The 26374-nt window shown below is 48.6% G+C and overlaps 1 protein-coding gene across 2 annotated transcripts in view; it reads left to right on the forward strand.

Annotated features, from left to right (window-relative positions):
* The window catches only part of LOC146176613 (uncharacterized), a 239223-nt gene that overhangs the window by 61162 nt on the left and 151687 nt on the right, over nt 1-26374 (forward strand). The window lies entirely within an intron of this gene.

A 26374-nucleotide genomic window follows, 5' to 3' on the forward strand; every position in this document is an offset into this window, starting at 1 on the left:
AAGGCTGCTGAGACGACGCCGCCGCTGTTGTTGCTGCTGCAACGTCGCAGGTTGCCCTGCCGCGAGATCGGCAACGCAGAGGAGGCGCGCTCGCACAACGGAAGCAGCCGTGGCTTTACTCGCTTTGGTCGAGGCAGCTTGTTTTCGCGAAGAAAACAGTGCAGCACTACGCGAGCTCAGGTGCAGTCAGCCAATCAAAAGGCAGCGAGGGTATATGCCGCCGCTCAGCGTTTTTCTACCGTTATTTACATAGTCTTGTGTAGAACAGTGGCGCAGACGATACCGAAGCCGTGCAATGCAAATTTCGTCGTTTGTCACATGGGATAACAATAGGTATTGCTGATACATCTGTCGTCTGTTGTGTATGCGGGACAAGATCAAACGTCGCTGAAAGCTTCGGGTGCTACTGATTTCTTACGATGTTTAAATCAGGCCCCCCTCCAGCAGAAAATGAGTTTCCTAAGAGAGGACTTTCGATTAATACTCACTTATAGTCTCAGCCTTGCAAGTGGTTTTGTGAAGCTTAACGCGGTAGTGGAGGTCTCCGGAAATATCGACCACTTGGGATTCTTTAACGTGCACTGACATCGTACAGCACACGGGCGCCTCGCCTCGCTTTTTGCCTCCACTGAAAAGCGGCCGCCGTGGCCGAGGTTCGTTCCCGCATCCTTCGGTACAGCAGTCGATAGTCCTAACCAGCGCGGCTGGATTTAAAAACGCTCGATGAAGGTACAGTCTTTGTCAAAAGTATAGAGCCCAAATGGTCTGCTTCTGAGCCACATCGTGCAGCTTGTAACACATTTCCTGTGTTCTGAATCTCTTGATGGTAAGATTTTTTTTTGTCCTACCCTCTCCAATGGGAAGGATCTCCAATAATACTAAATCAGAGCCACTATACACGGCTCCGAATCAGACCCCCTGTGCTCTACACTTTTGACAAAGGCTGTACATATCGTAATAGTAATAGTAGTAGTAGTAGTAGTAGTGGTAGTGGTAGTAGTAGTATGTAGTACCGTGACACTTCGCTCACGAAATTAAGCACCCAGCGAAGCAAACTGCTTGACGTTCTTGACGTTTGCTAGTGGATCGTTCGGTGTGCAAGACCCTCGTCAAGCACGTCAGGACACGGGGGTAATGTGGGGTTAAATGGGGGATTGCATATGAATGGGACTATATACAGCTATATATCTCTGTTATCTTTGGTGCCCGGAAAATTTGTCTATAATCCACGGAATATGAATTTTTCACCACCCGCTGAATGCGTTTAAAGGACTCACCAAACTTTGGTGGCGATTTTCTTCCTGTTAATGATGCGTAAGTCATTCCTGTATATTGATCCGCACGAAGTTTTCACTTACGACCACTAATACTTTATACCAAGGATGCGGGATCGAATCGCGGCTTCGGCGGCCGCTTTTCGGTCGAGGCGAAAACCAAGGCGCCCGTGTGCTGTGCGATGTCAGTGCACGTTAAAGAACCCCAGGTGGTCGAAATTTCCGGAGTCCTCCACTACGGCGTCTCTCATAGCCTAAGTCGCTTTGGGACGTTAAACCCCACAAACCAAACCAAACTACTAATAATTTATAATTGAATTTTCCTTTCTCACCAGTTTCGGTCTCGATATCCGGGAGATGGCTGTGACGTCACAATCATGTCTTGAGGCGTAGCATGAAAAAACAGCGATACAATCGCTCATTCTTCACTTGTTATGATTCCTGTTCTTAAGGCAGGCTGGCTTTATCATTGTAGTGAATTCAAATGGCTCAGCATATCGCTGCATTTTCATCCCTCGCGTGACCTAGACTTGACTGTGACGTCACAGCCATCGCTCGGCTCTTAAAACCGAAACAGGTGAGAAAAGAAATTCGATCACGAACCCAAAAATGAGGTGTCTATAGCCCTTTAAGCTACTGTTTACCGCTCAACTTGCCAGAGCCGATAAGCAGATTGCAGGTCATGACTGAACATCACTGAAGTGTGACAACTGAAGTCGACAGTTTGACAATTTTCTTTTTCTTTCTTGAGCAAACGTAATTAACTTCGTTACCGTGTGTATGCTGCTTGTTTTCTTAGTATAATAACTTCATTACATCTCAGTACCTTACTTTTAGTGTGTCGGGTAACTATGGCTGTTAACCCTTGGCATCCCGGTACCGTATGTCCAGCGAGGATGAGCGGTTTAATCGTCAAAATAAACATAGAAGCGAACCTGAAATTGCATGTAATATTTCTGCCGTTTCACCTTTGCGTGCTATTTCACACATTTGTATTTCTTTTATATCTGAATATCACATTTGTTGGCAACATATGCGGACGCTGGGGTGCAAAGGGTTGCAGATGCGAGGGTGGCATATGCTTCCAAATGAACTTCAAAATGGCAACTTAACACCAAAAGTGGTGCTTTCAATAGTGGAATACAACTAAGACCGCAGTGAAGAATTGCATACAGTGTTCCCCCTATAAGACCAGCACGTAGTCCACTCCGAAAGAAGTTACCTTGTCGAAATTAAGGTCATATCACCGGGCGACACTCGAAGCTCGAGAATTTCGACGCCTTCTGGCTTTGGTCACTTGGGCTAAGCAATGAAATGCCGGTTTCGTCGATTTCTCTGATTGGTTGGCGAAGTAACGCAGCGGACTGAGGGCCATGGGCTGTTGTTGCCATCTGTTGATTCTTTCTTTAAGTTGTATTCTGTTTGTTTTTACCCCGCCGGGGTGGCGCAGTGGTTACGGCGCTGGACCACTGTTCCCAGGGATGCGGGATCCAATCCCGGCCTCGGCGGCCGCTTTTCGGTGGAGGCGAAAAGCAAGGCGTCCGTGTGCTGTGCGATGTCAGTGCACGTTAAAGAACCCCAGGTGGTCGAAATTTTCGGAGTCCTCCACTACGGCGTCTCTCATATCCTGAGTCGCTTTAGGACGTTAAACTCCACAAACCAAACCAACAACCCGTTTGTTTTTGTTGCATTGTTATGAAGAAATTTTATCGAATAATATGATACGCTCCGTATAATATCGCTTACGAACCCGGCATTCTTATTCCACTTGACTAGTCTGCAACTTTCTCGACGCTGTACGCATTTGTGCGTCTCGGTGAGGCGGCCGTGCACGTGGGCTTCATGTATAATAGATGAGGCGCGCTCTTTCTTGAGCCCCGCTCGGCGACCCGGGATGCCAGCGGAGGATGCGTGCAACGCGGCGGAATACACTCCCGTGGCCATTGTGTGTGTATAGCGCGAACACGGGCTCTCGCGTGCGGGCCCCGGCACGAGGAGAACACTCGGGGTCGTCTTCGGGGCTGCAGAGGGATCATCGCGTGACGCAGTACGCTGCTGTTTTTCAAGAGGCGATCAGCGTGTTGGCTGCCTTGGCTGCACGGTGCTTTTCTGTTTTCTCTTTACTGGCCTGCGCCGGTCACTTGTGCATGGGAGTGGCGATCGTCACGCCACGTAGCGACGCGCTGCGGAAACTCTGGGCCTGTGAGCGCGCCGTTTCAGAATAAGACGAGGAGGATTGAAAGGGTACTCCTAGAGGTGAGGTGGCCAGAAGCGAATTTAAAAGGGAGCGATCGTCTCCTCGAGGCCAGCGAGCGAGAAAATTTCTTTTGATGCGCTTCGGGAGAGAGAGAGAGAGAGAGAGAGAGAGAGAGAGAGAGAGAGAGAGAGGGGGTAATGCGATGAAAGAGAGATAAAGAAATCCACTGGGTGGCAAATAGGGCCGCAAATTGCCACGAATGTGAAAAGAGGCGGAAGGTGAAATTGCCTTGTAAAGTTCACAAAAACGCCCCGCGTGCTCATATTTCAACTTCATGCAGTCTGACTTATTTCGCGCCCTTCATTTATTTATAAACTCATAGAGTTGTTAATGAAGCAAGCCAACAGTCACCAAATTCAGAACGCATTGATTCGTATTTCTTCTTATTTCGTCTGTTCGCTATAAAATTGATGGCATAATTATTTCATGCCTGAAAGATAATTGATTGGAACGTAGAAGAAAAGAAAGCAACATGACCCAACAGGGGGGGATCCGAACTGTTGACATTCCTATGTCGCGTACGGTGCTCTCGCCAACTGAGCTCTGATGTCGACTGATCTGACCTTAAATATTTTCGGAGGTATTAATATTGCGTGTAATCTTATGTAGGCCCCCTAATCTTGGGTGCCCACCAGCGCCTCCTCATCCGCAGCGGCGGACATATGTCCGGCAGTAACGTTGTGTCCGGCATTGCCGCGAGTGCCGCGTGTATTTTGATCGAACGTTGAAGGCGGTGGTGATGAAAACATTTATTATTATACATATATAGAGGTATATACACTGGGTGGGATGCCTAGACAGGCACTCCATTGGCGTTTGCCGCAGCCCGGGCGCGCTGCGTTAAGACCTTTTGGGCCTCTAGGGTGCAGCAGTCGGACAGGGTCGCCTCCCAGTTCTCTCGGGTGGGGTTGGGGATAGGGGGCAAAGATGGGTTTTTCTGGTCGGCCCACACCATGTGGTAGGTGTCAGACACCTCACCACAGTGCGAGCACAGCCCGTCGAATTGCGGATCAAAATGTTTTAGAGTAGCCGGGCACAACACTGTATTGGTGAGCAGGCGCAGGAGCACCCGCTCGTTAGCCTGCCCCAGCCCTTTGCACGGGGTGGGAAGAGTTTGGTGCGTAGATCTGTAATATTGACATATTTCTTGAAGGCGGCAACCGTGCGAGAACCCCGCCGTGGTGGCGCAGAGATTAGGGCGTTCGACTACGGTGCCCAAGGAAGCGGGATCGATTCCCGGCCGCGGAGGCACCTTTTCGATAGAGACGAAAAGCAAGGCGCCCGTATGGTGTGTGATGTCAGGGCACGTTAAAGAACCCCAGGTTGTCAAAATTTCCGGAGTCCTCCACTACGGCGTCTCTCATAGCCTTAGTTAAACTCTATAAACCAAACCAAAACCTTTCATCCGGTCGGAAAAAAACTGCAGAATATTTTCTGTTGTTACGACAGAATTTATGTGCGGTTCTTTACAGCAAACTTGTTGTAACAGAACTTTCTGTAGTAACAGAAAAGTACTACAGACATCAGACAGCTACAACAGAAAAAAAAAACTACAGAAAGACACAAAAATTTGACGTTTACGCCATAAGTAGAAAATATTTTGTTGTATTTTTGACACGGTTCTGTATTATTTTTTCGACTTCACCTACAGGCCCTCGTTATTTAAGCTACTGATGAGACACGGGTATTGGGGGCTCGTTAATTATGACATTTTATTAGAGATGCCAGCGAAAACCAATGAACGTATAGGAGATTTTTAAATTTCAGGTGATCATCTACGGGAAACTAGCAGTGCAAGTTCCGTGCAGGTGACGGTGGTGGTAGAAACATTTATTGCCGATATTACAGAGGGTTGGGGCGCGGCACGCGCAGCGCACACGAGCAGCACGTTCCGCCGCGTTCCGCTACCGTTTCTAGCATAGCCCCTCTTTCGCGATGGCATTTTGCTTCGCTTTAGACTGCAACACACGTGAAAGTTGTGGCAGGTGGCTGTCCAGGATGCCATTTTGGAATCGAGGTTTGACGCCGAGGACTCTGGACTGCATAGAATGGTCCGGGCTGGCTTCAATGCAGCACAGTGATCGCGACCCCATAAGGCGCGCGAGCGATTCATGCACCATTACTAATCTTGCATGCCGCTCCGCATACTGTGCGGGTTCTTGGCGCTTTCCTGGAGCCCGTTGTCTTTGGCCTGAATTTATAGCGATCGGGCTTTGGAAAACAAAGGGGCGCTTAACTTGCGGAACGAAGACCTTAATCTGGCGACCTTACGCTAACCCAGTAGTCGGCGAATAGCACTGTAAAAAAATCTTGTTGGAAAAATACAGAAATTTTCTGGCAGCTGTCCTGCCAGAAATTTTCTGTTCTGCTATGTTTTTTTTTTAATTTTTCTGTGGTTTTACCGTTTTTTCTGTTTACAACCGATAGAAAATTTTTGTAAATTGACAAATTTTTTGTTATATCGCGTTTTTCGTTTTTTATTTTTTTTTCTGTCACAGTGAAAGTAATGATGCAAATATATCTTTTTTTTTTTTACTTGTCTTTCATTTCACGTTTTCTGCCTTGTCGTGACGCTGGGGCTACGTCGTCCCGGCCTTCACTTGGTAGCGTGCAGAGACTCGGGGTTGAAGTAGGATTGAATCTTCGAAGTTGGTGAAATATGTACAAGCAGGTTTAATGGCACTTTGAGAAACTTATTTACAAGATTATTTACACGAAAAAGAAGGGTACATCAGCAAAATGGCAAGCGTTAAGAGTTCATAGCGAGAAGCGACTGGATGAGCCGTTTACCCAGGGCCCAGAGCGACATTTCGTGCTCTGCAGCGTCCTTAAAACCCCCTATGTCCAGCCCCTCTCTGAAGATGCTGACCAACCAAATCCAGGGCACGCCCCTCAGGTATCGGCATCCAATCGAACACATCACTGCACTGATGGTCTGAAGCACTGACTGGTCCGGCATTCATTCGTTGGGCGTGATCACTTGTTGGCGGGAAAAGCTTGGGAACGGCGAGGAGAGGAGGTACATTTCTATTCTTCAGCAAAGAAACCACAGGCTGGTTCTGACAAGGGGTTTTACTTCTCAGAAACCCGAGTGCACGTGGCGCCGCATAGGGCTCCCAACATTGTCCCTTTTCGACAATTGCAAATCTTTCCTGCATTCCCGGGAAATCACTTAATGGCCGTATGAGTCATGCTCCTTTCTTGTCCTGCACGTCAGCGGACATGTCACTCTGTCGTCTCCTTTGGATAGGAGGCATTCATCACTGGAGGATAGCACTTCTCGACTGGAAGGGTGAACAAAAGAAAGAAAGCACTTCCTGCTATTTCCCGCAGGGGGACGTTTCTTTGTGTTTTTCCAGACGTTCTCTTGACAGGGTCAATTTGGCATTTGCAGGTTGTCCACAAAGCAAAACAGGCTTACAAAAACAGAATTCCTGGAAACAGGCTCACTTAGAGCCATTGGACCATCACCACATATTCACAAAACTTATCCATGCCCACAGGCGAACAATAGAGCGCGCAAATGCGGATGCTTGGTCGTAACAGCCTCCTCCCCCGCCAGAAGAGTCTCGGAGGGCAGCAGTCCCAGCTGCTGCATGAAGAGACGACTTAATGGCCTGCACGTGAACGCTTGAAGCTCGCTGTTGCTTGTCGCGTTGTCTTGATTGTTGTAGGCCAAATTGCTCGAGCTGTCTGAAACTCAACCACATGTCGAAGCAAGCACTCGGCTCCCGTCTGAAGAGACCAGGTCAAAAGAAAACTGCCATTGTTGTTCGAGAAAAGCCCACACTCAAGACGTTCAGGACCCACGTATTCCTAGAAAACCAAACGTGCTGCTTGACATAGTCACACATATACAAGCGCACGAAAAAAAAAAAAAAAACCTGATTATCAATTTGGATACATGGTGAGGAACATCTCGGACCGCTTAGAAAGAGCGGCTAAGCGCGTCCGCATTCCCATTTAACTTCCCCTTTTTGTATCTTATTTCAAAATTGTACTGCTGTAAAATCAAGCTCCACCTAAGAAGGCGACTGTTCTTCGATGTCGCAGTTTGCAGCCAAGCCAGGGACAATGGTCCGTCTCTACGGTGAATTTGGCCCCTCCAAGATAGCACTGCAATTTTTGAATGGCCCATACAATGCAAGCGCATTCTTTCTCTGACGCGCAATAAGCCCTCTCTCTAGAACTCAGTTTTCTGCTCAAGTAGAGCACGGGGTGCTCATTACCGTCGTCATCTCTCTGGCAGAGAACAGCACCTAACCCTCGATCACTGGCATCACACTGGACCGTGAATTCTCGGCCATAGTCTGGAGCTCGCAATACCGGACGGCTAATCAGCACAGCCTTCAGGTTTACGAAGGAGGCTTCCTTTTGTTCGTCCCAGACTACATTTGTCGGTTCTGTCTTGCGGAGAGCGTCGGTCAGAGGGCTAGCCAAAGATGAATAGTTAGGGATGTAGTGATTGTAGTATCCCGTCAGACCTAGGAATGCTCGAATTTCCGTCTTCGTGCTCGGCCGCGGGTAGTCTGCTACCGCAGAAATCTTAATCTCGCTGGGTTTCCTGAAACCTTGACCTACATTGTGACCCAAGTAGTCCACGGTCGCCCTTGCCAGGCAACATTTCTCGGCCTTTACGGTTAGTCCAGCTTGACGCAAAAGGCTCAGTACAGCTCTTAGATGTACCATATGGTCCGCCCATGAGTCGGAAAAAACCGCAATGTCGTCTAAATAAGGCACCGCGAATGTTTCACACCCCTTTAAAACCCTATCCATGAGTCGTGAAAAACAAAATGGAGCATTTTTGAGCCCGAAACTCATCATTGTTGGCTGGTAGCTGCCCGTCGGAGTGACGAAAGCCGCGTATCTGCTGGCGCGTTCAGTGAGCGGTACTTGCCAATATCCTCGAGTAAGGTCCAGCGTAGTCACATATGCCGCTCTACTGACCTGTTCTACTCTCTCCTCAATATTCGGAATAGGATACACTTGATCCCTGGTGAGAGAATTTAGCTTTCGGTAGTCTACCACAGGCCTAGGGTCTTTACCTGGAGCTTCTACTAAGATCATAGGCGAAGCATAATCGCTTTCCGAGGGTTTTATTACTCCCAATTCCAGCATGCGAGTTACTTCCCTATCCAGAATTTCTCTTTGCCTTGGAGAAAATCGGTAGCACCTTGATCGCACTGGCACGTCTGAAGTCAGCTCAATATCGTGCTCAGTCAAATCAGTTCTGCCTGGCCTGTCCACGAAGCAGGCCTCAAACTCTGTTATTATCTCGCCCAGATCGGACAGCTGGGATTTCTTTAGTTCTCCTCTCTGCTCCGTCTTTTTGAGAAGCTCCTGAGCGTTGCTTCCTTTTCCGCTGAGGCAAATCAAGTTGTCCCCCATCTCCTCGGGAAGGTTTAACGTTAGATTTACCACGGCCTCCCTCTGCACATAAGGCTTCATAAGATTGCAATGATAAATGCGCACTTCTTTACGCCTACCGGGAATTTTCACTGCGTAGTTAGTGTTAGAAAGCTTTGCAACGACTTCAGCCGGTCCTTCCCACTGTACTTCGAGCTTATTCTTGGGATCATTGGCTTGCTCCATAGCTAAGTCCTCTCGGGTTCCACTTAAAAGTCTCGTGAGGTTACTAGACACTGGCGGCAAGAGGTTACTCTCAAGAACGTCCTCATTCCGCGTCTCATCAAGCTCACTTTCAAGTTGACTTATCTGAGATGCCTCGCTCTCAAAGTTTTCTGACCCGCTATCTTCCGCATCGACCACTGTTTTAGCTGCCGTTTCCTCCGCGGTGGATTTTTCTGGAATGAGCAGTGTAGCTAGTTCTCGCGCCTTTGAACGTGTTAAGGCTTGCACAACTCTGTCTCCGAAAAGGATGCCCCTCTTTCGCAGTAGCATGTCCGATTTGTTGGAAAACAAATACGGATAGCACTTAGGAAGCTTTCCTGAAACGGCAGCCTCGGTTGTTAACTCGCCGAAAGGGCCCTCGATGACCACGTTCGCGATTGGCAAGCACACACTCTGTTCCTCCACTACCTGGCGGATCCATGCACACTGTCCTGTATAGTCGGAAGGCGACACATACGCCGGATGGACAACATCCATCGTTGCGGCCGAATCGCGCAGTACCTTGCAAGGCTTCCCGTTGACTACTAGGTCATGCAGGTAGGGTTCTAAAAGCTGCATATTTTCATCGCAGTCACTGACATACGAGAAAGCAATCTTTTCTTTCCGGCAGTTGACGGCAATGTGACCCTGCTCATTACACCTAAAGCATGTGAGTGGCTTCCTAGCCTCAAGCTTATTCTTTGTGTTCTGCGCGTTGGTCACTTCCCCACTTTTCTCACTGCCGTCCTTTCTAAGGCGTTTGCCTGAAGAAGCCTTCCTGTCTTCGTTTGCAAATCTAGCAAAGTGCCTTTTCTGACGGTTATTCACCCTCAACTTGGGATTGCGGGGTCTATCCACTGCTGTGTTGCTGAATTGTCGGCGCGAAGCATAGTCCTCAATGAGTTCGGCAGCTTCAGTTGCCGACTTAATGTCGCCTCGGTCCTGTAACCAATTTCTTTCTTTTTCTGGGAGGCAGTTATAAAACTGCTCCAAAAGAATTCGCTCGACTACAGCATTCCTATCACTGTAAGAATCTGTGCTCTTTAGCCACTCGCCCAAATTTACTCTTAAATTGTACAGGAATTCAGGGTAACTCTCGTCCCTGGACTTAGTAGCGTTCCGAAAACGTTGTCTGAACGCCTCGGCGCTAAGCCTATACTTTCTCAGAAGGCAAGCTTTGACCTTCTCGTAGTTGTCCGCGTCCTCCTTGCTTAGCCGCGCGACAACCTCCGCTGCCTCGCAGGGCAGAACCGTCAATAATCTCTGAGACCAAGTGTCTCGCTGGAAGGACAGTTTTTCGCAGGTTCGCTCAAAGTTAGCCAGATACAGACCGATATCCCCTGATATCACATATGGCTGCATGTACTTTGACATCTTGAAATCTGCCTCCTTGTTGAGACGAGGTACCGCTAGCTGGGGACAATCGCCCGACCTCTTGCTCAACTCTAGTTCTAATTTCCGGAGCTCAATGTCTAGCTTCTTTGCCTCTCTTTCCCTCTCACGTTCGCGCTCCTTTTCCTCTTTTTCCCGCTCCTTTTCCTCTTTTTCCCGCTCTTTCTGCTGTCTGAGCTGCTCCTTTTTTTGACCGATGAGGTTCCATGCTTCACTGAGCTCCTCATCATCGGTTTCCAAATCTGTGATTGCCTTTATAATCAAAGGTTTTCGTGCCAAACCACTTGTATTAATTCCCAATTCCTCACACAATAGCAACAGTTCCGGTTTCTGCAGCCTTTGTAGGTCCATGATCGCTCCGAGTGTCGGCTACTTCCAAAACAACAGTGCAAACTACCAAACCTAAAGGCGTTTCAACACTTTTTACCAGTTCTAAAATTTAACCCTGTTCTAGAACCTGGTCCACATCAGAAGAAAAGCCAAGCACTCACCCACACATGCGATCGATGTTCCGAGCTGCCCTCTTGGCCGATTGTTGCTCCTGCTTGTTGCTTGAGATGCCACCTCCGATCACAAGGTGTTGTGGCTTGTAGCTTCAGATCCACCTCCCGTCATCAGATGTTGTGGCTTGTAGATTCAGATCCCAACGCTGGGCACCAGTCGTTGTGCTTGTAGATTCAGATCCCATCTCCAGTCATCAGATGTTGTGGCTTGTATATTCAGATCCCAACGCTGGTCACCAGTGTTGGGGCTTTATCCCACCGCTGATCACCAGTTGTCGTGACGCTGGGGCTACGTCGTCCCGGCCTTCACTTGGTAGCGTGCAGAGACTCGGGGTTGAAGTAGGATTGAATCTTCGAAGTTGGTGAAATATGTACAAGCAGGTTTAATGGCACTTTGAGAAACTTATTTACAAGATTATTTACACGAAAAAGAAGGGTACATCAGCAAAATGGCAAGCGTTAAGAGTTCATAGCGAGAAGCGACTGGATGAGCCGTTTACCCAGGGCCCAGAGCGACATTTCGTGCTCTGCAGCGTCCTTAAAACCCCCTATGTCCAGCCCCTCTCTGAAGATGCTGACCAACCAAATCCAGGGCACGCCCCTCAGGTATCGGCATCCAATCGAACACATCACTGCACTGATGGTCTGAAGCACTGACTGGTCCGGCATTCATTCGTTGGGCGTGATCACTTGTTGGCGGGAAAAGCTTGGGAACGGCGAGGAGAGGAGGTACATTTCTATTCTTCAGCAAAGAAACCACAGGCTGGTTCTGACAAGGGGTTTTACTTCTCAGAAACCCGAGTGCACGTGGCGCCGCATAGGGCTCCCAACATTGTCCCTTTTCGACAATTGCAAATCTTTCCTGCATTCCCGGGAAATCACTTAATGGCCGTATGAGTCATGCTCCTTTCTTGTCCTGCACGTCAGCGGACATGTCACTCTGTCGTCTCCTTTGGATAGGAGGCATTCATCACTGGAGGATAGCACTTCTCGACTGGAAGGGTGAACAAAAGAAAGAAAGCACTTCCTGCTATTTCCCGCAGGGGGACGTTTCTTTGTGTTTTTCCAGACGTTCTCTTGACAGGGTCAATTTGGCATTTGCAGGTTGTCCACAAAGCAAAACAGGCTTACAAAAACAGAATTCCTGGAAACAGGCTCACTTAGAGCCATTGGACCATCACCACATATTCACAAAACTTATCCATGCCCACAGGCGAACAATAGAGCGCGCAAATGCGGATGCTTGGTCGTAACAGCCTGTAACAGCAGTAAAATTGCATATGCGCCAATTTCTTCATGAACACTATTTTAAGGCGAAATCCTTGCCAACTACATCTCACGAATACCTCTCGGCGCTGGTAATACTCGATGGCACCCATAAGGTTGGCCTCGCAACAGCCGTTGTCTTGCCTTCAAAAAGAGGCAAGTGGAACAAGGTGTAACGGATGTGTTGTTGTTGTTGTGGCTGTATAGGAAGAAGGAAAATAAAATGCACGGGCCTGCTACTGGCTACTCCGTACGAGGTGAAGAAGAAGCAATGGGAGCGAAAAGTCAAGGATAAGCCAGCGCACGACGACAACAGAGGGCGACCGAAAGTCAAGCAGGAAGGAGGAGGAGACTTCCGTGTTAGAGAAGACTCCTTCCCAAGTTTGGAATCCACCGCTAACGAGACGTCACCGCAGCAGCGAGGGCGTTCCAGTTCTCGGTCCATGGGACGCTCCAGGTCTGGGTCCAGGAGACGGTCGAGTTCGAGGGACGCGGCCAACCCATGGACCAAGCGGAACGCCAGCGGAGACCAGAAAAATGTAAGCTTCAACAGCGGGGCCTCCCAGGCTAAACCTAGGAAAGATAAGAAAGGCGAGGAAGTCGAAATTCTTAAAAAAGAAATTGAGGAGCTTAAGGGGGTGATTAAAAAGCTAACGCAAAATCAAAATTCGAAACAGCATGCGGAAAAGCAAGGGCCTCCCACTCCCGCGAAGCAGCTGCCACCTGCTCAGCCAGTCGCCCCGCCACAAGCGGCGCCACCGGCGAAAGGGGATGAGCAAATGGCGACTGAGGCGTCTCGCCCGCCCCCGGTGAAGCGCAAAATTAATGAAACCGACCCGTTTCAAGCCCTCGAAAATAGGCTTGACGAAAAATTGAATTCATTCATGAGCCAAATGACCCAATTCATGAACCAAATTCAGAGCCAGGTACAGGCACTTGCAGGGGAAGTGCAAAGAGTTCGAACTGAACTCGTAGCCGTCAACACGTGGCAGCAGAATGTCGAGCAAACGCTAACCCAGCTGCAAAATGGCCAGGGGCGTAAATGAAAACCAAATTTGGCAGTGGAACTGTCGCGGCTTCCAGCGCAAAAGAGCGCTACTGCAGCAATACCTTCCACTCATAACTGAGACCCCCCTCGCAATCGCCCTTCAGGAAACAGGGAAGGGAGCCAAACTAATGGGATACCAGGTGTTCAACAGCGATAGAGGCGTGAAATCGACGGTGGCGACCTTTGTCAAGCGCAATGTAGCGGTGATAGAACACGATTTGAATTCGAGAGATATCGAGAACGTATTTCTCGAGATATTAACGGGACGAAAGAAGGATCCCAGTCTATTCCTTCTTAACCTTTATAGCTCACCCAAGCAAAAGAAAATTAGATTTAGGGCCCTTATGCGCAAAGCCATCAAGGCGGCCGGGAATAATCCCTTGCTGATTGTTGGTGACTTTAACGCCAGACATCAAGAATGGGGCTATGCTTTACAGGACATCAAAGGTAGGCAGCTATGGGAGGACACGCACGAGCTAGGTCTCACCCTCCATACGGATCCCGATCATCCAACGAGGACGGGTAACAGCGTATGTGCGGACACATCCCCAGACCTGACATTTTCAAAAAACTTACAGGGTTTAGACTGGCAAAATTCTGAGCAAAATTTTGGCAGTGACCATTTCATTATCGTTTCGGTCCTCAAAGAGGGCGTCAAGACGCGCAGGGCGTGCCAACCGGCCGTTACAGAATGGGATCAATTTAGAGAAATCAGGGCAACCGCGCAATTAGAACGAATTGAGAACATTGAGGAATGGACGGAGGCACTCAAACGCCACGTTGGTGAGGCGACAAAGACGCTGGTTGGAGAGGACGCTCCTGGTATAGCAGATAGCCGACTGCTCCACATGTGGGACGCTAAACAAAGCATGGAACGCAGGCTGAAGAAACAAAAGTGGAACAAGAATCTTAGAAGACGAATCGCGAGGCATAACAAGGAAATTGAAAGCTACGCGATCAAATTGTGCGAACAAAACTGGCTCAGCAGATGCGACGAAATGGAGGGAGGCATGAATCTCTCCAAAACGTGGGGCATGCTCCGGCATCTGCTGGACCCAACAAATTCAAAAACTCAATCGGGAATAAGATTGGCAAAAGTCAGGCACGCCTTTGAAGGTGACGATGCGGCGTTTATGAATAAGTTAGTAAAAACGTACGTTGCAGACAACCAGCGTTCCCCACTCCCGAGCTACGGTGGCACGCCCAATGAGGCGCTTGACGCCCCCATCACGGAGGCAGAGGTAAGGGCGGAAATTGTAAGACTAAAAACTAAATCAGCCCCGGGCCCCGATGGGATCACCAATAAAATGCTAAGGAATCTAGACGATGACTCTATTAGTCTACTAACGGAATTCATTGGAAAAGTTTGGGAAACGAGCCAGTTGCCAGATCAGTGGAAAACGGCAAACATAATACTAATACCCAAACCGGGAAAACCCCCGCAATTGGAAAATTTGAGACCGATTTCCCTAACCTCATGCGTAGGGAAGTTGCTGGAGCACGTAATACAGACGAGATTAACGTGCTTCATGGAGCAAAACAACCTGTGGCCGCATGAAATGGTCGGTTTCCGACCACACTTGTGCACGCAGGACGTAATGCTCCGACTAAAGCATGATATCATAGACTCGCGATCGAGAGACGCCAAAGTGATCCTGGGCCTAGACCTCACCAAGGCCTTCGACAATGTCAGGCACGAGGCTATTCTCGAAGGGCTCGAAGTGCTCGGAGTAGGGGAGAGAACGTACAACTACATAAAAGACTTCTTATCGGGCAGAAAAGCCTGCATAATGTTTCAAAATTTAGAATCTCCTACGATAGAGTTAGGAAGCAAAGGCACACCGCAGGGCTCAGTGCTATCGCCTTTTCTATTCAACGTGGCAATGAGAGGCCTCCCGGGTAAACTTAACCAAATCAAGGGGCTAAATTTTAGCATGTATGCGGACGATATTAACCTCTGGATTAACCATGGGAGCGATGCGAGTACGGAGGAACGCCTGCAAGCAGCGACCGACATCATTGTCGATTACGCGGCTAAAAGGGGACTTTCGTGCTCCCCGCATAAATCTGAGTTGTTCGTTAAATAACCCGAGGTACCTCCGCTGCAAGAATAGCGGGGAGTTTCATATTCAGGTGGAGGGCAAACCGGTGCCAAAAGTAGATCAGATCAGGATTTTGGGGATGGTCATTCAATCCCACGGTCACAACGGAGAGGTCCTGAAAAAATTAGAAAGTTACGCGATGCAAACCCTCGGGCTCTTGAGGAGGGTCGCCACTAAAGGAAGAGGCCTCAAGGAGAGAAATTTGCTAAAACTAATCCAGGCATATGTAATAAGCAGAATCAGTTACGCCACGCCCTACCTGGACATCAAGGCCGGCGAAAAAGAGAAGTTAGACTGCCTGATTCGAAGATGCGTTAAGAAGGCGCTAGGACTGCCCATGGGTACCTCGAGCGAACGACTGCTTGAACTCGGGGTGCATAACACGTGGGCAGAATTGGCGGAGGCAGTGCGAGTCTCCCAATTAGAGAGACTAAGCATGACCGAGACGGGCAGGGTAATCCTTGCAAAAGTAGGCCTCAACCCAGACAGGGGAGTTCAAAAAAAAGTCACAATTAATAGTGAAATCAGGAATGCCTTGGTAGTCCCCCCCTTCCCTAGGAATATGCATCCAGAATTTAATGTCGAAAGAAGGGCCAAACGAGCTGAAGCTCTAGAGCGACGGTTCGAGAACATGGGAACAAAGGAAGTAGTCTATGTTGATGCGGCAAGTGGCAGAACAGGTGCGGCGGTAGCTTCGGTAGTCGATGGCCGAGGGGCACCGGTATCCGCGGCAGCCATCAGAGGCCGCAACATAGAGACTGCGGAGGAAGTTGCGATAGCGCTAGCTTGCGTAGGAACAGAAGCCAAGTTCATAATTAGCGACAGCAAAACTGCCATTCAAAATTTTGGGAAGGGGAGGATATCGCCGGAGGCGGCCAAAATCCTCACCCAAAGAACAATAAATAGGAAAATTCAGTTAATTTGGACACCCGCTCACGCTGCCGTCCCTGGTAACGAGGCGGCTCACGAGCTAGCCCGAGCTCTCTACTTCCGGGTAGCCGTCGAGCCCCCCGAACACTGGGCATACGACGAGCGTCTGCAAAATTATGGGGAAATCATCGACCATTATAAATTGGGACGTAGACTGGTACCCCCGCCAGATGTTAGACTAAATAATAGAGAAGCTGTCGCGTGGAGGCGGCTACAAACTAATACGTTCATGAACCCGGTCTGGGCGTTTCACGCGCTACCAGACTTTAGGGACAATGATCTCTGCAAACACTGTGGGGCGAGAGGGACCCTCGACCACATAATTTGGGAGTGCCAACAATCTCCAGGGAGAGGGCAAAATATTACAAGTAGAGAAGCCTGGGATACCCTGCTGCGAAGCGCGGACCCTGCGATCCAGCACCGCACCGTCCATCTGGCGGAAGAGGCCGCAAGAAGCCAAGGGCTACCTGCCAGCCTCTAATCCGCGGGCGCACGACTCCCCGTTTCCGATGGAAATAAAAGTTGTACAACCAACCAACTGTAGCTGAGCCACCTCCGCTGCCTCGTGCAGACAGAAGAGAAAATAGAAAAGAAAGAAAAGGAAGAGGGAGAGAAAGACGCGCGCCGCAACAGCCGTCGTCCACCACCGAAAAGGTGGCGGGTGCAACGACGGCCTACAACAGGTAAAAATTCGAACAGGCTAGCTCCCGCCGCAAGCGGCAGTGACCTACCTGTCCCAGCCCCGGAGAAACACTGAATACAGCATTGAAAGATTCAACGCTTCTAAAACAACACATTGAAAAACTGGGACACTGTTTCCACTGTAGCAGGGAGCCAACCAAAAACGGACCTCAATGTGGCGCCACTAGTTATCTGCTTTCGAATCGAAATTGTTACGCTGCGGATCGTCGGACAGCGTCTTCAGGGTTGTCATATCATTTCGCTTTCTATTCAGAATTCGCCTACTCAGTTTGCTGTAGAAGGTAGAACAGACGCCAAAAATATATTAATTGCTTGCCTTCCAATCAAGGTTTCGGCTGGAAAACAGAAAATTACTGTTGTTTTTTTTTTTTTTTTTCGTGAATGTATTTCGTTTAATGAAGTAGAACAGATATTCTCCGTACTGGTATAGAAATTTTCTTTAAAAATACCTGTAATTTCACACACATTTTTTAGAGTATCACTGTTCCCGCTGTCACATTCTCGTTCTACTATTCTACATTCTACTATTTCGTCAGTTCTTTAAAAGAGAGAGAGAGAGCATGACCGACGGAGCGGAATAGGCTGACATCATTTCTGTACACGCTATAACCCCTCGGGGCTCTAAATCTTAACCCGAGCTGTCGTGTGCTCGCTCGTAAACTCATTGCGTGTCGTGCACGCCACTGTGTACGCGTATACACCCGTTTGAGCCTCGCAAAGAGATGCTTCCGCCCGTGTCCAAGAGGCGGCGGATCCTATGGACGGAAGGAAGCGAGGTGGATCGCGGCCGCGCCTTGCCCCCAATAAACAGCCGCCTTCCTCCTCTCTTTCTTCCTCTCTCAATCTTGCGCTAGACTTCTTTCTCGCTCGGGTCGATTGAGAATCTCGGCGGTGCCAAGTAAAAGACAGCCGCGGAAATGTTTTCGCGAGATCCGCCGGACCGTGGCTGCTGCTCGGTCCAATTTGATTTGGCCCCACTCCTCGTGGGCGTAAAGTCCCTTGCGCGCCTCGTCTCGGAGTTGTGCGCTTGTGTCGCCGAACGAAGTTCGGTGAAGCATTGTTCGCTTGGAAATGCGCGCGCTAACGCCTTCTCGGATTCGCTTCGGTGGTGTCTGTGCGTCCTTCTCAGATCGTCCGTTGTGGATTCTAATGCAGATCTGCTTTTTTTTTTTTCAGGTTAAAAAAAAAAGATATAAACGAAACGCATCAGGTCTGCAGCGTGTGTACTTTTGGAAGTACTGTACTGTAGTCCCAAATTGGCTGATTTGCCTTGGTGGGGCTGCTCGCTAGCTGCAACCTAACATAACGCCCCGTTCGTCCGACCTCGGCGTGAGATCGATTTTAATTTTGATTTGAATGTGTGATCAATAGATGTATCTATCGGGAGGCGTTAGTGTATATTTCGGAAGGTGGTGATCTCGAGGGCATAGCGGGGAGAAAGGTTGCAGAGAAAGAACTGTTGTGCCCATACCTTTACACGTTTTTTTTTTTTTTTCTATGCGTTCTTGAGGGCAGTGAGACATCGAAAATTAAAAAAAAAATGTTTGATTAACTCTGACAGACGGATCTTTGGCTCGGGTATGGCGGGATGTGCGGAGTCCCCACAAGCTGGAAAACCTTTTTTGGCGTCACTCCATTACGTGGCCGGTGGTTGATGTCAAGTCAAAGGGCACTAGGATAACGGAGCCAGTGACGGCGCAGACACTAAGAGATTTAGCACACACCGTTATCCGCGATCCGCCACCGTGATCCGCCACCGCGCGTTCCACTGCGCATGCTCAGATCACTTTGATGCCGATGGATGGCGCCACATACTGGATGTCAGCATATAGACCTGCCGCATCGGAACCAATCAGCTTGTGCGCCCCGCCCACGAGTGGTAGAGAGTCACGGTGGCGGATCGCGGATCACGGTATGCTAAATCTATCTACTATAGCACTCCTCCTTTGACGGGGCCTCGCTTGAAATCGGAAACAGAAAGAGGCTGACTTATTAACTATGAGAAAATATTGGTGGTTAATTTTTGGAGTACGTTGTCGACTATTAATTCGATCCTTGTACGGTGTTTTTTCTCGTGTTTAATTTTTTTCTCCAATGGCTGCGATAGCATTTTTCTTTTTCGGCGTTATGGCTCCTTCGTTGGGGGCAGTACAGCCGAATGATGCAAGTGAAGCCCAGCTGTCCAGGCATTGAAATCGTTGAGTGAGAGAGTTCCCCACTTGATTGCGTCACTGATTGTCCCTCCATTGCAAAAGGAAGAAGAAAACAAAAATATCGGGGAATTCATTAACAAGCACGTGACAGTGTCATTAAATTATAGTTTATGAACGTCCTGACAATTATAAAATGGCGCATAAATACGCACCTGCGTATAGCAAAGGAATAAATAAACATTGAAGAGCGCTCCATTTGAACGTAGCTGCGCCAATACAACGACACGATCACTGAAATTAACCGGTTTTGCCTTTGGGGTTAGCATTCGGCTCGTTTCGCAAGTTGTCTCCCCTCGCACCTGTGCATTTAATTAGCGCTTTGATACTGTTTCGTCATAGACATGCTGGAAAGGACCGTAGTCCTTGCATGCACAAGCTGAATGCTTTGCGCAATATGCCTGCACTGCGCCCTGCGATGTCGAGCCGCAAGCAGTGATGAATGATACCATAACTGTGGGTGTGCGTATAAAAAAAAACTGATTTATTTATAGGAAGTGAAAGGCGCGTTAACTGTCTCACTTGTTTTTTGTGGACACCTCAACCGCGCCGTAAGGGAAGGAAGGAAGGTGGGAGTTAAAGTGAAAAGAGAGAAAGAGGAGCCGTAGTGGAGGGCTACACAGTAATTTCGACCGCCTGAGGATCTTTAACGTGCGCTGACATCGCACAGCACACGGACGCCTCTTCGTTTCGCCTCCATCGAAACGCAGCCGCCGAGGTCGGGTTCGAACCCGGGTACTCCGGCACAGTAGTCGGGCGTCTTACCGTGTGTGTGAGAGTTACGTATGTGTGTGAGAGAGATAGAGAGGAGGGGGAGGACTTTGAACAGCATTATGAGCACATCAGGTGGGAAACTGGCAAGATGGCCGATGTGCCGAAGTCCATGCATCATGGTTCGTTAATCAACGTTGGTTAACGTTTTCGCTGATTCGCTAGGTAACAAACATCCTCATGCCCAGAAAGAGCCACAGATATATTTTCATCTAGAACGATAATCACAGGGAGTTACCCTCTGTTAGACTTTATACATTCGGACAGCTATTCAAACCATTTCACTTAATAAGCAAGGTGCCCGTGTGCTGTGCGATGTCAGTGCACGTTAAAGAACCCCACGTGGTCGAAATTTCCGGAATCCTTCACTACGGGGTCTCTCATAGCCTAAGTTGCTTTGAGACGTTAAACCCCACAAACCAAACCAAACCAAACTTAACAGGTGGGCTTTAGCATATTGCCGCGAGGAGGAAGAGGAGGAGGAATACCTTTATGTGGTGTCCGGCAGGCTTTAACGCGACCGTGCCTAGGTCCGTCGCCACCGAGATCTTGGCAAGGCCTGCGCACTCCGTGCAGCCTATGTCACGACAGGCGAATGGCGATAAAGTACCAGCAAATGAAGGTGCGAGCGCGAATCTGTGTCGAGTCACATGATGTCATCTCGCCTCTGTACCCAAGCCTGTACGCGCAGATGTGGCTGATCCTTTATCACTCATCCGCTTGTCATGACGTTCGCTGATGGGAGAGAAGGTGATGCAAAGGCCTTGTTAAAATCTTGGTGGTGGCGCTAGGTTTCCCACGTGGCAGAGCTCAGGCAGTCGCGTGGAGGCACTACAAATTGCCCCGAGCCGTTAAAAACTTTATCTGTGGTTGTTTTTCAACAGCCGCTGACGTGCAGCCTTATCACCATGATTGTAGCGCACGAAAGGATAATGTGCGTTTTGTATATTTTGCAAGCTGGGTATCGCTGAGTGCGTCTTTATCATTTCCTTGGTCAGGACTGCGGATGGGGGATAAAGGGCCAGCTGATAAAGCTGCGAGCGTGGATTTGTGTAAAGTCACGTGACTTCCTCTCGCCACTTTGCTCACACCCGTGCCCGCAGTTTCATATACGGACCGTTTATCGCCTGTCCGCTGTAGTGTACGTACGTTTCGTTGCTGGCAAAGGTACCGCACAGGCCTCGTTAAACTCTCGGTGGTCACGGTACAACCCAATAAAGAGATCCTTTAGCGCACTCCCATCAGACTCTTCATTTGTTGTCATGATCGGCCTTGTCACCACCACGTGACAGTATCGATATGCACACTGCGGGGCATACTTAGGCGTAACGCGAGAAATGGTTTACCGGCTGTTGTCTCCTAAAACGTACAAATTTTACTGGAAAAAAGAAAAAAAAAACATTGGTTGGTTTGGAAAAGGCGTAGACAGTTCGAGAGGAAGCGCCGTCCTCCTACTTCTCGGTTAACGCACCTTCTGCCATGTTAATGATCAGTTTAACCTTTTATCATGTTCCACCCAAGCATGAATAGTCGGGATGAAAAATGTATAGTCCCCTCTCTACCCCCTCCACGTACTGAGCCATGCCACACTAAGTGACTTTATGCCACACTGCATGCTGGCGCCACCTGACAGTGCACATTTCTGGTGTCGACGCCGGTACACTGCGGTGGTCTCGGCACCGCAAATGTGCACTGTCAGGTGGCGCCAGCAGCGTCATCATCATCAGCCTGATTATACCCACTGCAGGGCGAAGGCCTTTCCCATATTTCTCCTAGTTAACCCGGTTCTGTGCTAGCTGCATCCACTTGACCCCTGCGAACTTCTTAACCTCATCCGCCCACCTTTCTGCCGCCCCCTGCTACGCTTTCCTTCCCTTGGAATCCAGTTTGTTTCCCTAAGCGACCATCGGTTATCCTCTCTTCGCACTACATGTCCTGCCCATGTCCATTTCTTCTTCTTGATTTCCGCTAGAATGTCGGTAACTTGAGTTATTTCTCTGACTCACTCTGCACGCTTCCCATCTCTTAACGTTACCCCTACCATTTTTCGTTCCATAGCCCTCTGCGTTGTTCTCAACTTAAGTAGAACCCTCTTGGTTAGCTTCCACGTTTCAGCCCCATAGGCGCCAGCATGTAGTGGGCCAAAGAGTTAGTAGTGTGACACAGACTATAACGAGGTGCTTTATAGTGTGGCATACCTCAGAAATTATAGCGGGGAAAAGAGGATCAGGAAGGGTATCGATGTTACAGTGTGCTAAAATGCTATAATTCGCGAATATGTGCTCCGAAATCTTCGTTCCTGCTATGTGCAGCGGGGCAAGAAAAAAAAAAAAAAAAGAAAACTAGAGCACGCTCTGAATCAAGCTTTTTTCTTTTCTGACAGGACAACAACTGCGTGAACAGATAATAATGGACCAAGAATAAAACACACGCGCAGAAATTGGCGGCTGAAACGTTTCCTATTGTTACGAGTTGGAACTTATGAATGCGCGTCAATTTCAGGTGCAAATTTTTCTATGTATTTTTTGTCGTGTATTGTTCCTTCCTGGCTTTTCTTTTCGTGCTTATTTATTGTTTTGCTCTCAGCGCGGCCTCCAACTCTCTTCGAACAAAGTAGCTATTCACTGCGCGCACGTCGACCTGATACATAAATTAATATTTATTGTTAGTATGTATTCCCAAAATTGAGTATTTATTGCGTTACGTGGGCAGGAGGCGATTCCAGTTTAGATGGATGAAAGGGGACGCCTTGCCTTTTCTCCCGAATCTTTAATACGAACAGCGAGTTAACTGCTGATTGCGGGAGAAAATAAAATAAACATTTGAACGCGCAAAATCTTAAAATGCGAATCACCAAGTCGCAGTAAAACTGCAGGAAATTAAAGAAACGGGAAAAGCAACTACACATGCAAAACTGACCGCGAACTCTTTAGATGTTTCGGTGTGATTTTCGTTTCTATTATTCTGCATAATGAGTTCCATAATCAAACCGATCTGAAGTTATCACTGCATTTACCCTAAATACCTTCAGACTTCGCCGGGGTGGTGCAGTGGTAAGACGCCCGACTACTGTGCCGGAGTACCCGGGTTCGAACTCGACCACGGCGGCTGCGTTTTGATGGAGGCGAAACGAAGTGGCGTCCGTGTGCTGTGCGATGTCAGCCCACGTTAAAGATCTCCAGGTGGTCGAAATTACTTCATAACCCTCCACTACGGCTCCTCTTTCTTTCTTTCCACGTTCACTCCCACCTTCATCCCTTCCCTTACGGCGCGGTTCAGGTGTCCACAGAGTAAGTGTGACAGATACTGCGCCTTTCCCTTCCTGTGAACCAGTTATTATTATTATTATTATTATTATTATTATTATTATTATTATTATTATTATTATTATTATTATTATTATTATTATTATTATTATTATTATTATTATTATTATTATTATTATGCGTTGCAGCCTTCGTTTTTACAAACGTTATAGTTGCAGCCTGCAGTTTTGTGATTTCAGTTGGCGAGAGCAGTGCCAAGAAGCGATGCGCGCGTTGACCATCTCTTTCGTAACTCTTGCATGTTCTAACTGCGTCAGCATCGTTAAGCTCATATCACGTGACCCAAAATGACGTGGCCACTATCACATGGTCCCTAGGGATATATTGTTAGGTGAAAGTACACAGCGGTAACAGCAACAGTTCGCTGTCAGAGACACACCACCGGAACGAACCCAGCCTAGTTTCAGCGCCGTTTTCTCACCACACCACCAGCACGTCGTCGTCGTCTCGTACTGCATTATGACTGCCACGCGTACACACGGCGCTCGGCGCTGTCGACCGTGCACTACTCGTCGTTTCCTCGACGGGGTACTCGTATATCGCCGCAAGCGCCATGTTTGTTGTGGCCGCACTATTTATCCTCGCTCCCTTTGACGCGTGCTAGCGCGGTCTGTTTTCCGGGATCCCTTTCCTGCGCGCGCCTTTGCAGCAGCCTCCACTTCTCGTTACACGCGTTACACGCGTTGCACTCTGTGTGTTGGATGAAGAAGGCAAACCGAAAGCGGACGGGGAGAGGCAGAGAAGTATACGCTGAGGGCCGCAAGTGCTTTTTGTCCGCCCATTCGTTTTGCTCCGTATTATTCGTGGCAGTTTTTGTTTATTTTCCCTCTTTCTTTCCCTATTTTACTAATCCTTGACCTTTCTTGTCATCTTTTTTTTCTTACTGTGTTATCCAATGGCAGGAGATGATGATGGTCACTGGCACCACTCCCTTCGCTAACGGGCCTCGAAATGGAGGCAGCTTGAATTATGATTGCCGTACACTGCTACACTCGAGATGTAAACGATTAACAAAGCCATTACCCAGGCTTTCCAGAGCAGCTCCACTGCTTTCGCTGTTTTGTCTTCTTGCGGCCTCGCCTTCCTCATACCTGTGGAAGTGAGAGTTTTCTTCATTTTGCGCTTGTCTGTCGTTTGTGCCTCGTAACTGTTCCAAACACGCACGCTATACCAAGCCTAGAAAGTCATAGCGATTTCAGTTTGTGCGGATGCCACCACGTATTGGGCATCAAACATTACGCGCAAATTTTGAATGCATGGTATACACACCACTGATATTCTAAGACCGTCACGACTTCGCAGGGAGAGAGGAGAGAAATTAAAAAAGCCCCTAATGTTCGCCAGAACTTTGCAGGGAGCGAAAAAAAAAATGCCCCAATGTTCGTCAGATTTCGCGCTTGGCAAGACTGGACAGTCAGTATAAGCATTTTTTGCGGAATTGAAGAGCGCAAACAGTAGATAATCCACGGAGACAAGGACAGGCGCTATTACTAACTACTTTATTCTTCGTGGCAACAACGCATATATAGACCTGAAACCACCCTTGTGCAAGCAGACATGAACCAGCTATAGGCCCAACCGAAATTTTATTGAAGTATGAGCATCTTCGCGCACCAATCCAGAAAGAAAACGAATTGAAGACATACCTATATGAAAGACTGCTCTAATTTCGCACACTTAACGTGCGATGGGATATTCAACTACACGCAGCCGACTCCGAGTTTCACTCATTCTTCCAAGCGAAACCTGGAAGCGGCGCAAGGTGCAGCTGCAGATCGCCGAATGCGGATATTGCCTGCCCTGTCAAAATTATTGTTTCGCATGACGCACAGTCCTACTCGATGCAGGGAGAAGGGAAGACGAGGCGGCAAGCGCGGTCGATGAAGTTGTCAATGCGTCAGCACCAAACCACCAAACTTATCAGTGCGAAACGTCTCGCCGCAGCCGCCGGTTTCTTCAGCGCGTGTTTGAAACCTGTTGTTCACATAGCCAGGGTTGACCTCCTGCCCACTGTTCGCTAGAGCTCGCTGCTCAGCACTGCTACCGATCGAGAGCGTGGAAATTATTGCGCATGTAATTATGCTCTTTAGCCGGGAGGCAACTATAGAGTGTCATCCGTCAGAGTAATTGGCCGCCGCGACCGCTGTGCAGTTTTTCCTTGACGCTGGCGTGCAGGTTATCATGGCTGCTGTGGAGTTGAGATTCTCGCACGCGGTCTTCGCACTCCTGCAGTGTCGACCGGCGCTCCCTATGCGCACCTCAGTTTGAGGGGGGGGGGGGGGGGGGGGGGGGCAGTGCTACATTAATTTGCAATTATGTTTTGAGCTCCGATGCTAGCTGCATCTAGCAAATAGTCATTGTTTTTTTTTTTTTTGCAACTACTAGACTACATATCTTTAAAAGTCACTTTGAGACTTTAACCCCACCTATAACCAAGCTGTACATCGACAACAGGGCGTTGATATGTGGAACTGGTCGAATTTTCGACAAGGTTTAATACTTCAGTCACAGAACTCGGCGATTATTTCACACGGGGCTAGATGTATACGCCCATAACCATTGCTATACATGTGCTAGCGCATTTGTAAGCGTTCTCTTCAACCGATCACCGTTCAGTGGTAATTTACGCTTTCCATTTCTTTCTGCGCGGTAAGCGCTGGAGTCTGCCTTTATAATTTGCTGGCTTCCACGTCGTGAATAGACGTCATCCGTCAATTTGCAGGAAGAAACTTGCTATTAAACTAGCGCGCAAATTTTTTTAAAGCTATAAGCGTCAGCTGCCGAAATTGTGCAAACTGTCGTGTACTTTAACAGCCATTAACGCACCGCTGCCTTATACAGCATATCCCAGTCGTCACGCGTGGGAAATTTTTTGAAAGGCCCACGGCCATCGCGAGCATAGCCATGTATAGACACCCGTCATTCCAGAAAAGGTCGCGTCAGGGGTCACGTCAGCGCGTAACGGGGTTGCGGGTCCACACCA

Source organism: Amblyomma maculatum, chromosome 10 (assembly GCF_055883805.1).
Source record: "Amblyomma maculatum isolate TAMU_Amacu chromosome 10, ASM5588380v1, whole genome shotgun sequence".
NCBI lineage: Eukaryota > Metazoa > Arthropoda > Arachnida > Ixodida > Ixodidae > Amblyomma > Amblyomma maculatum.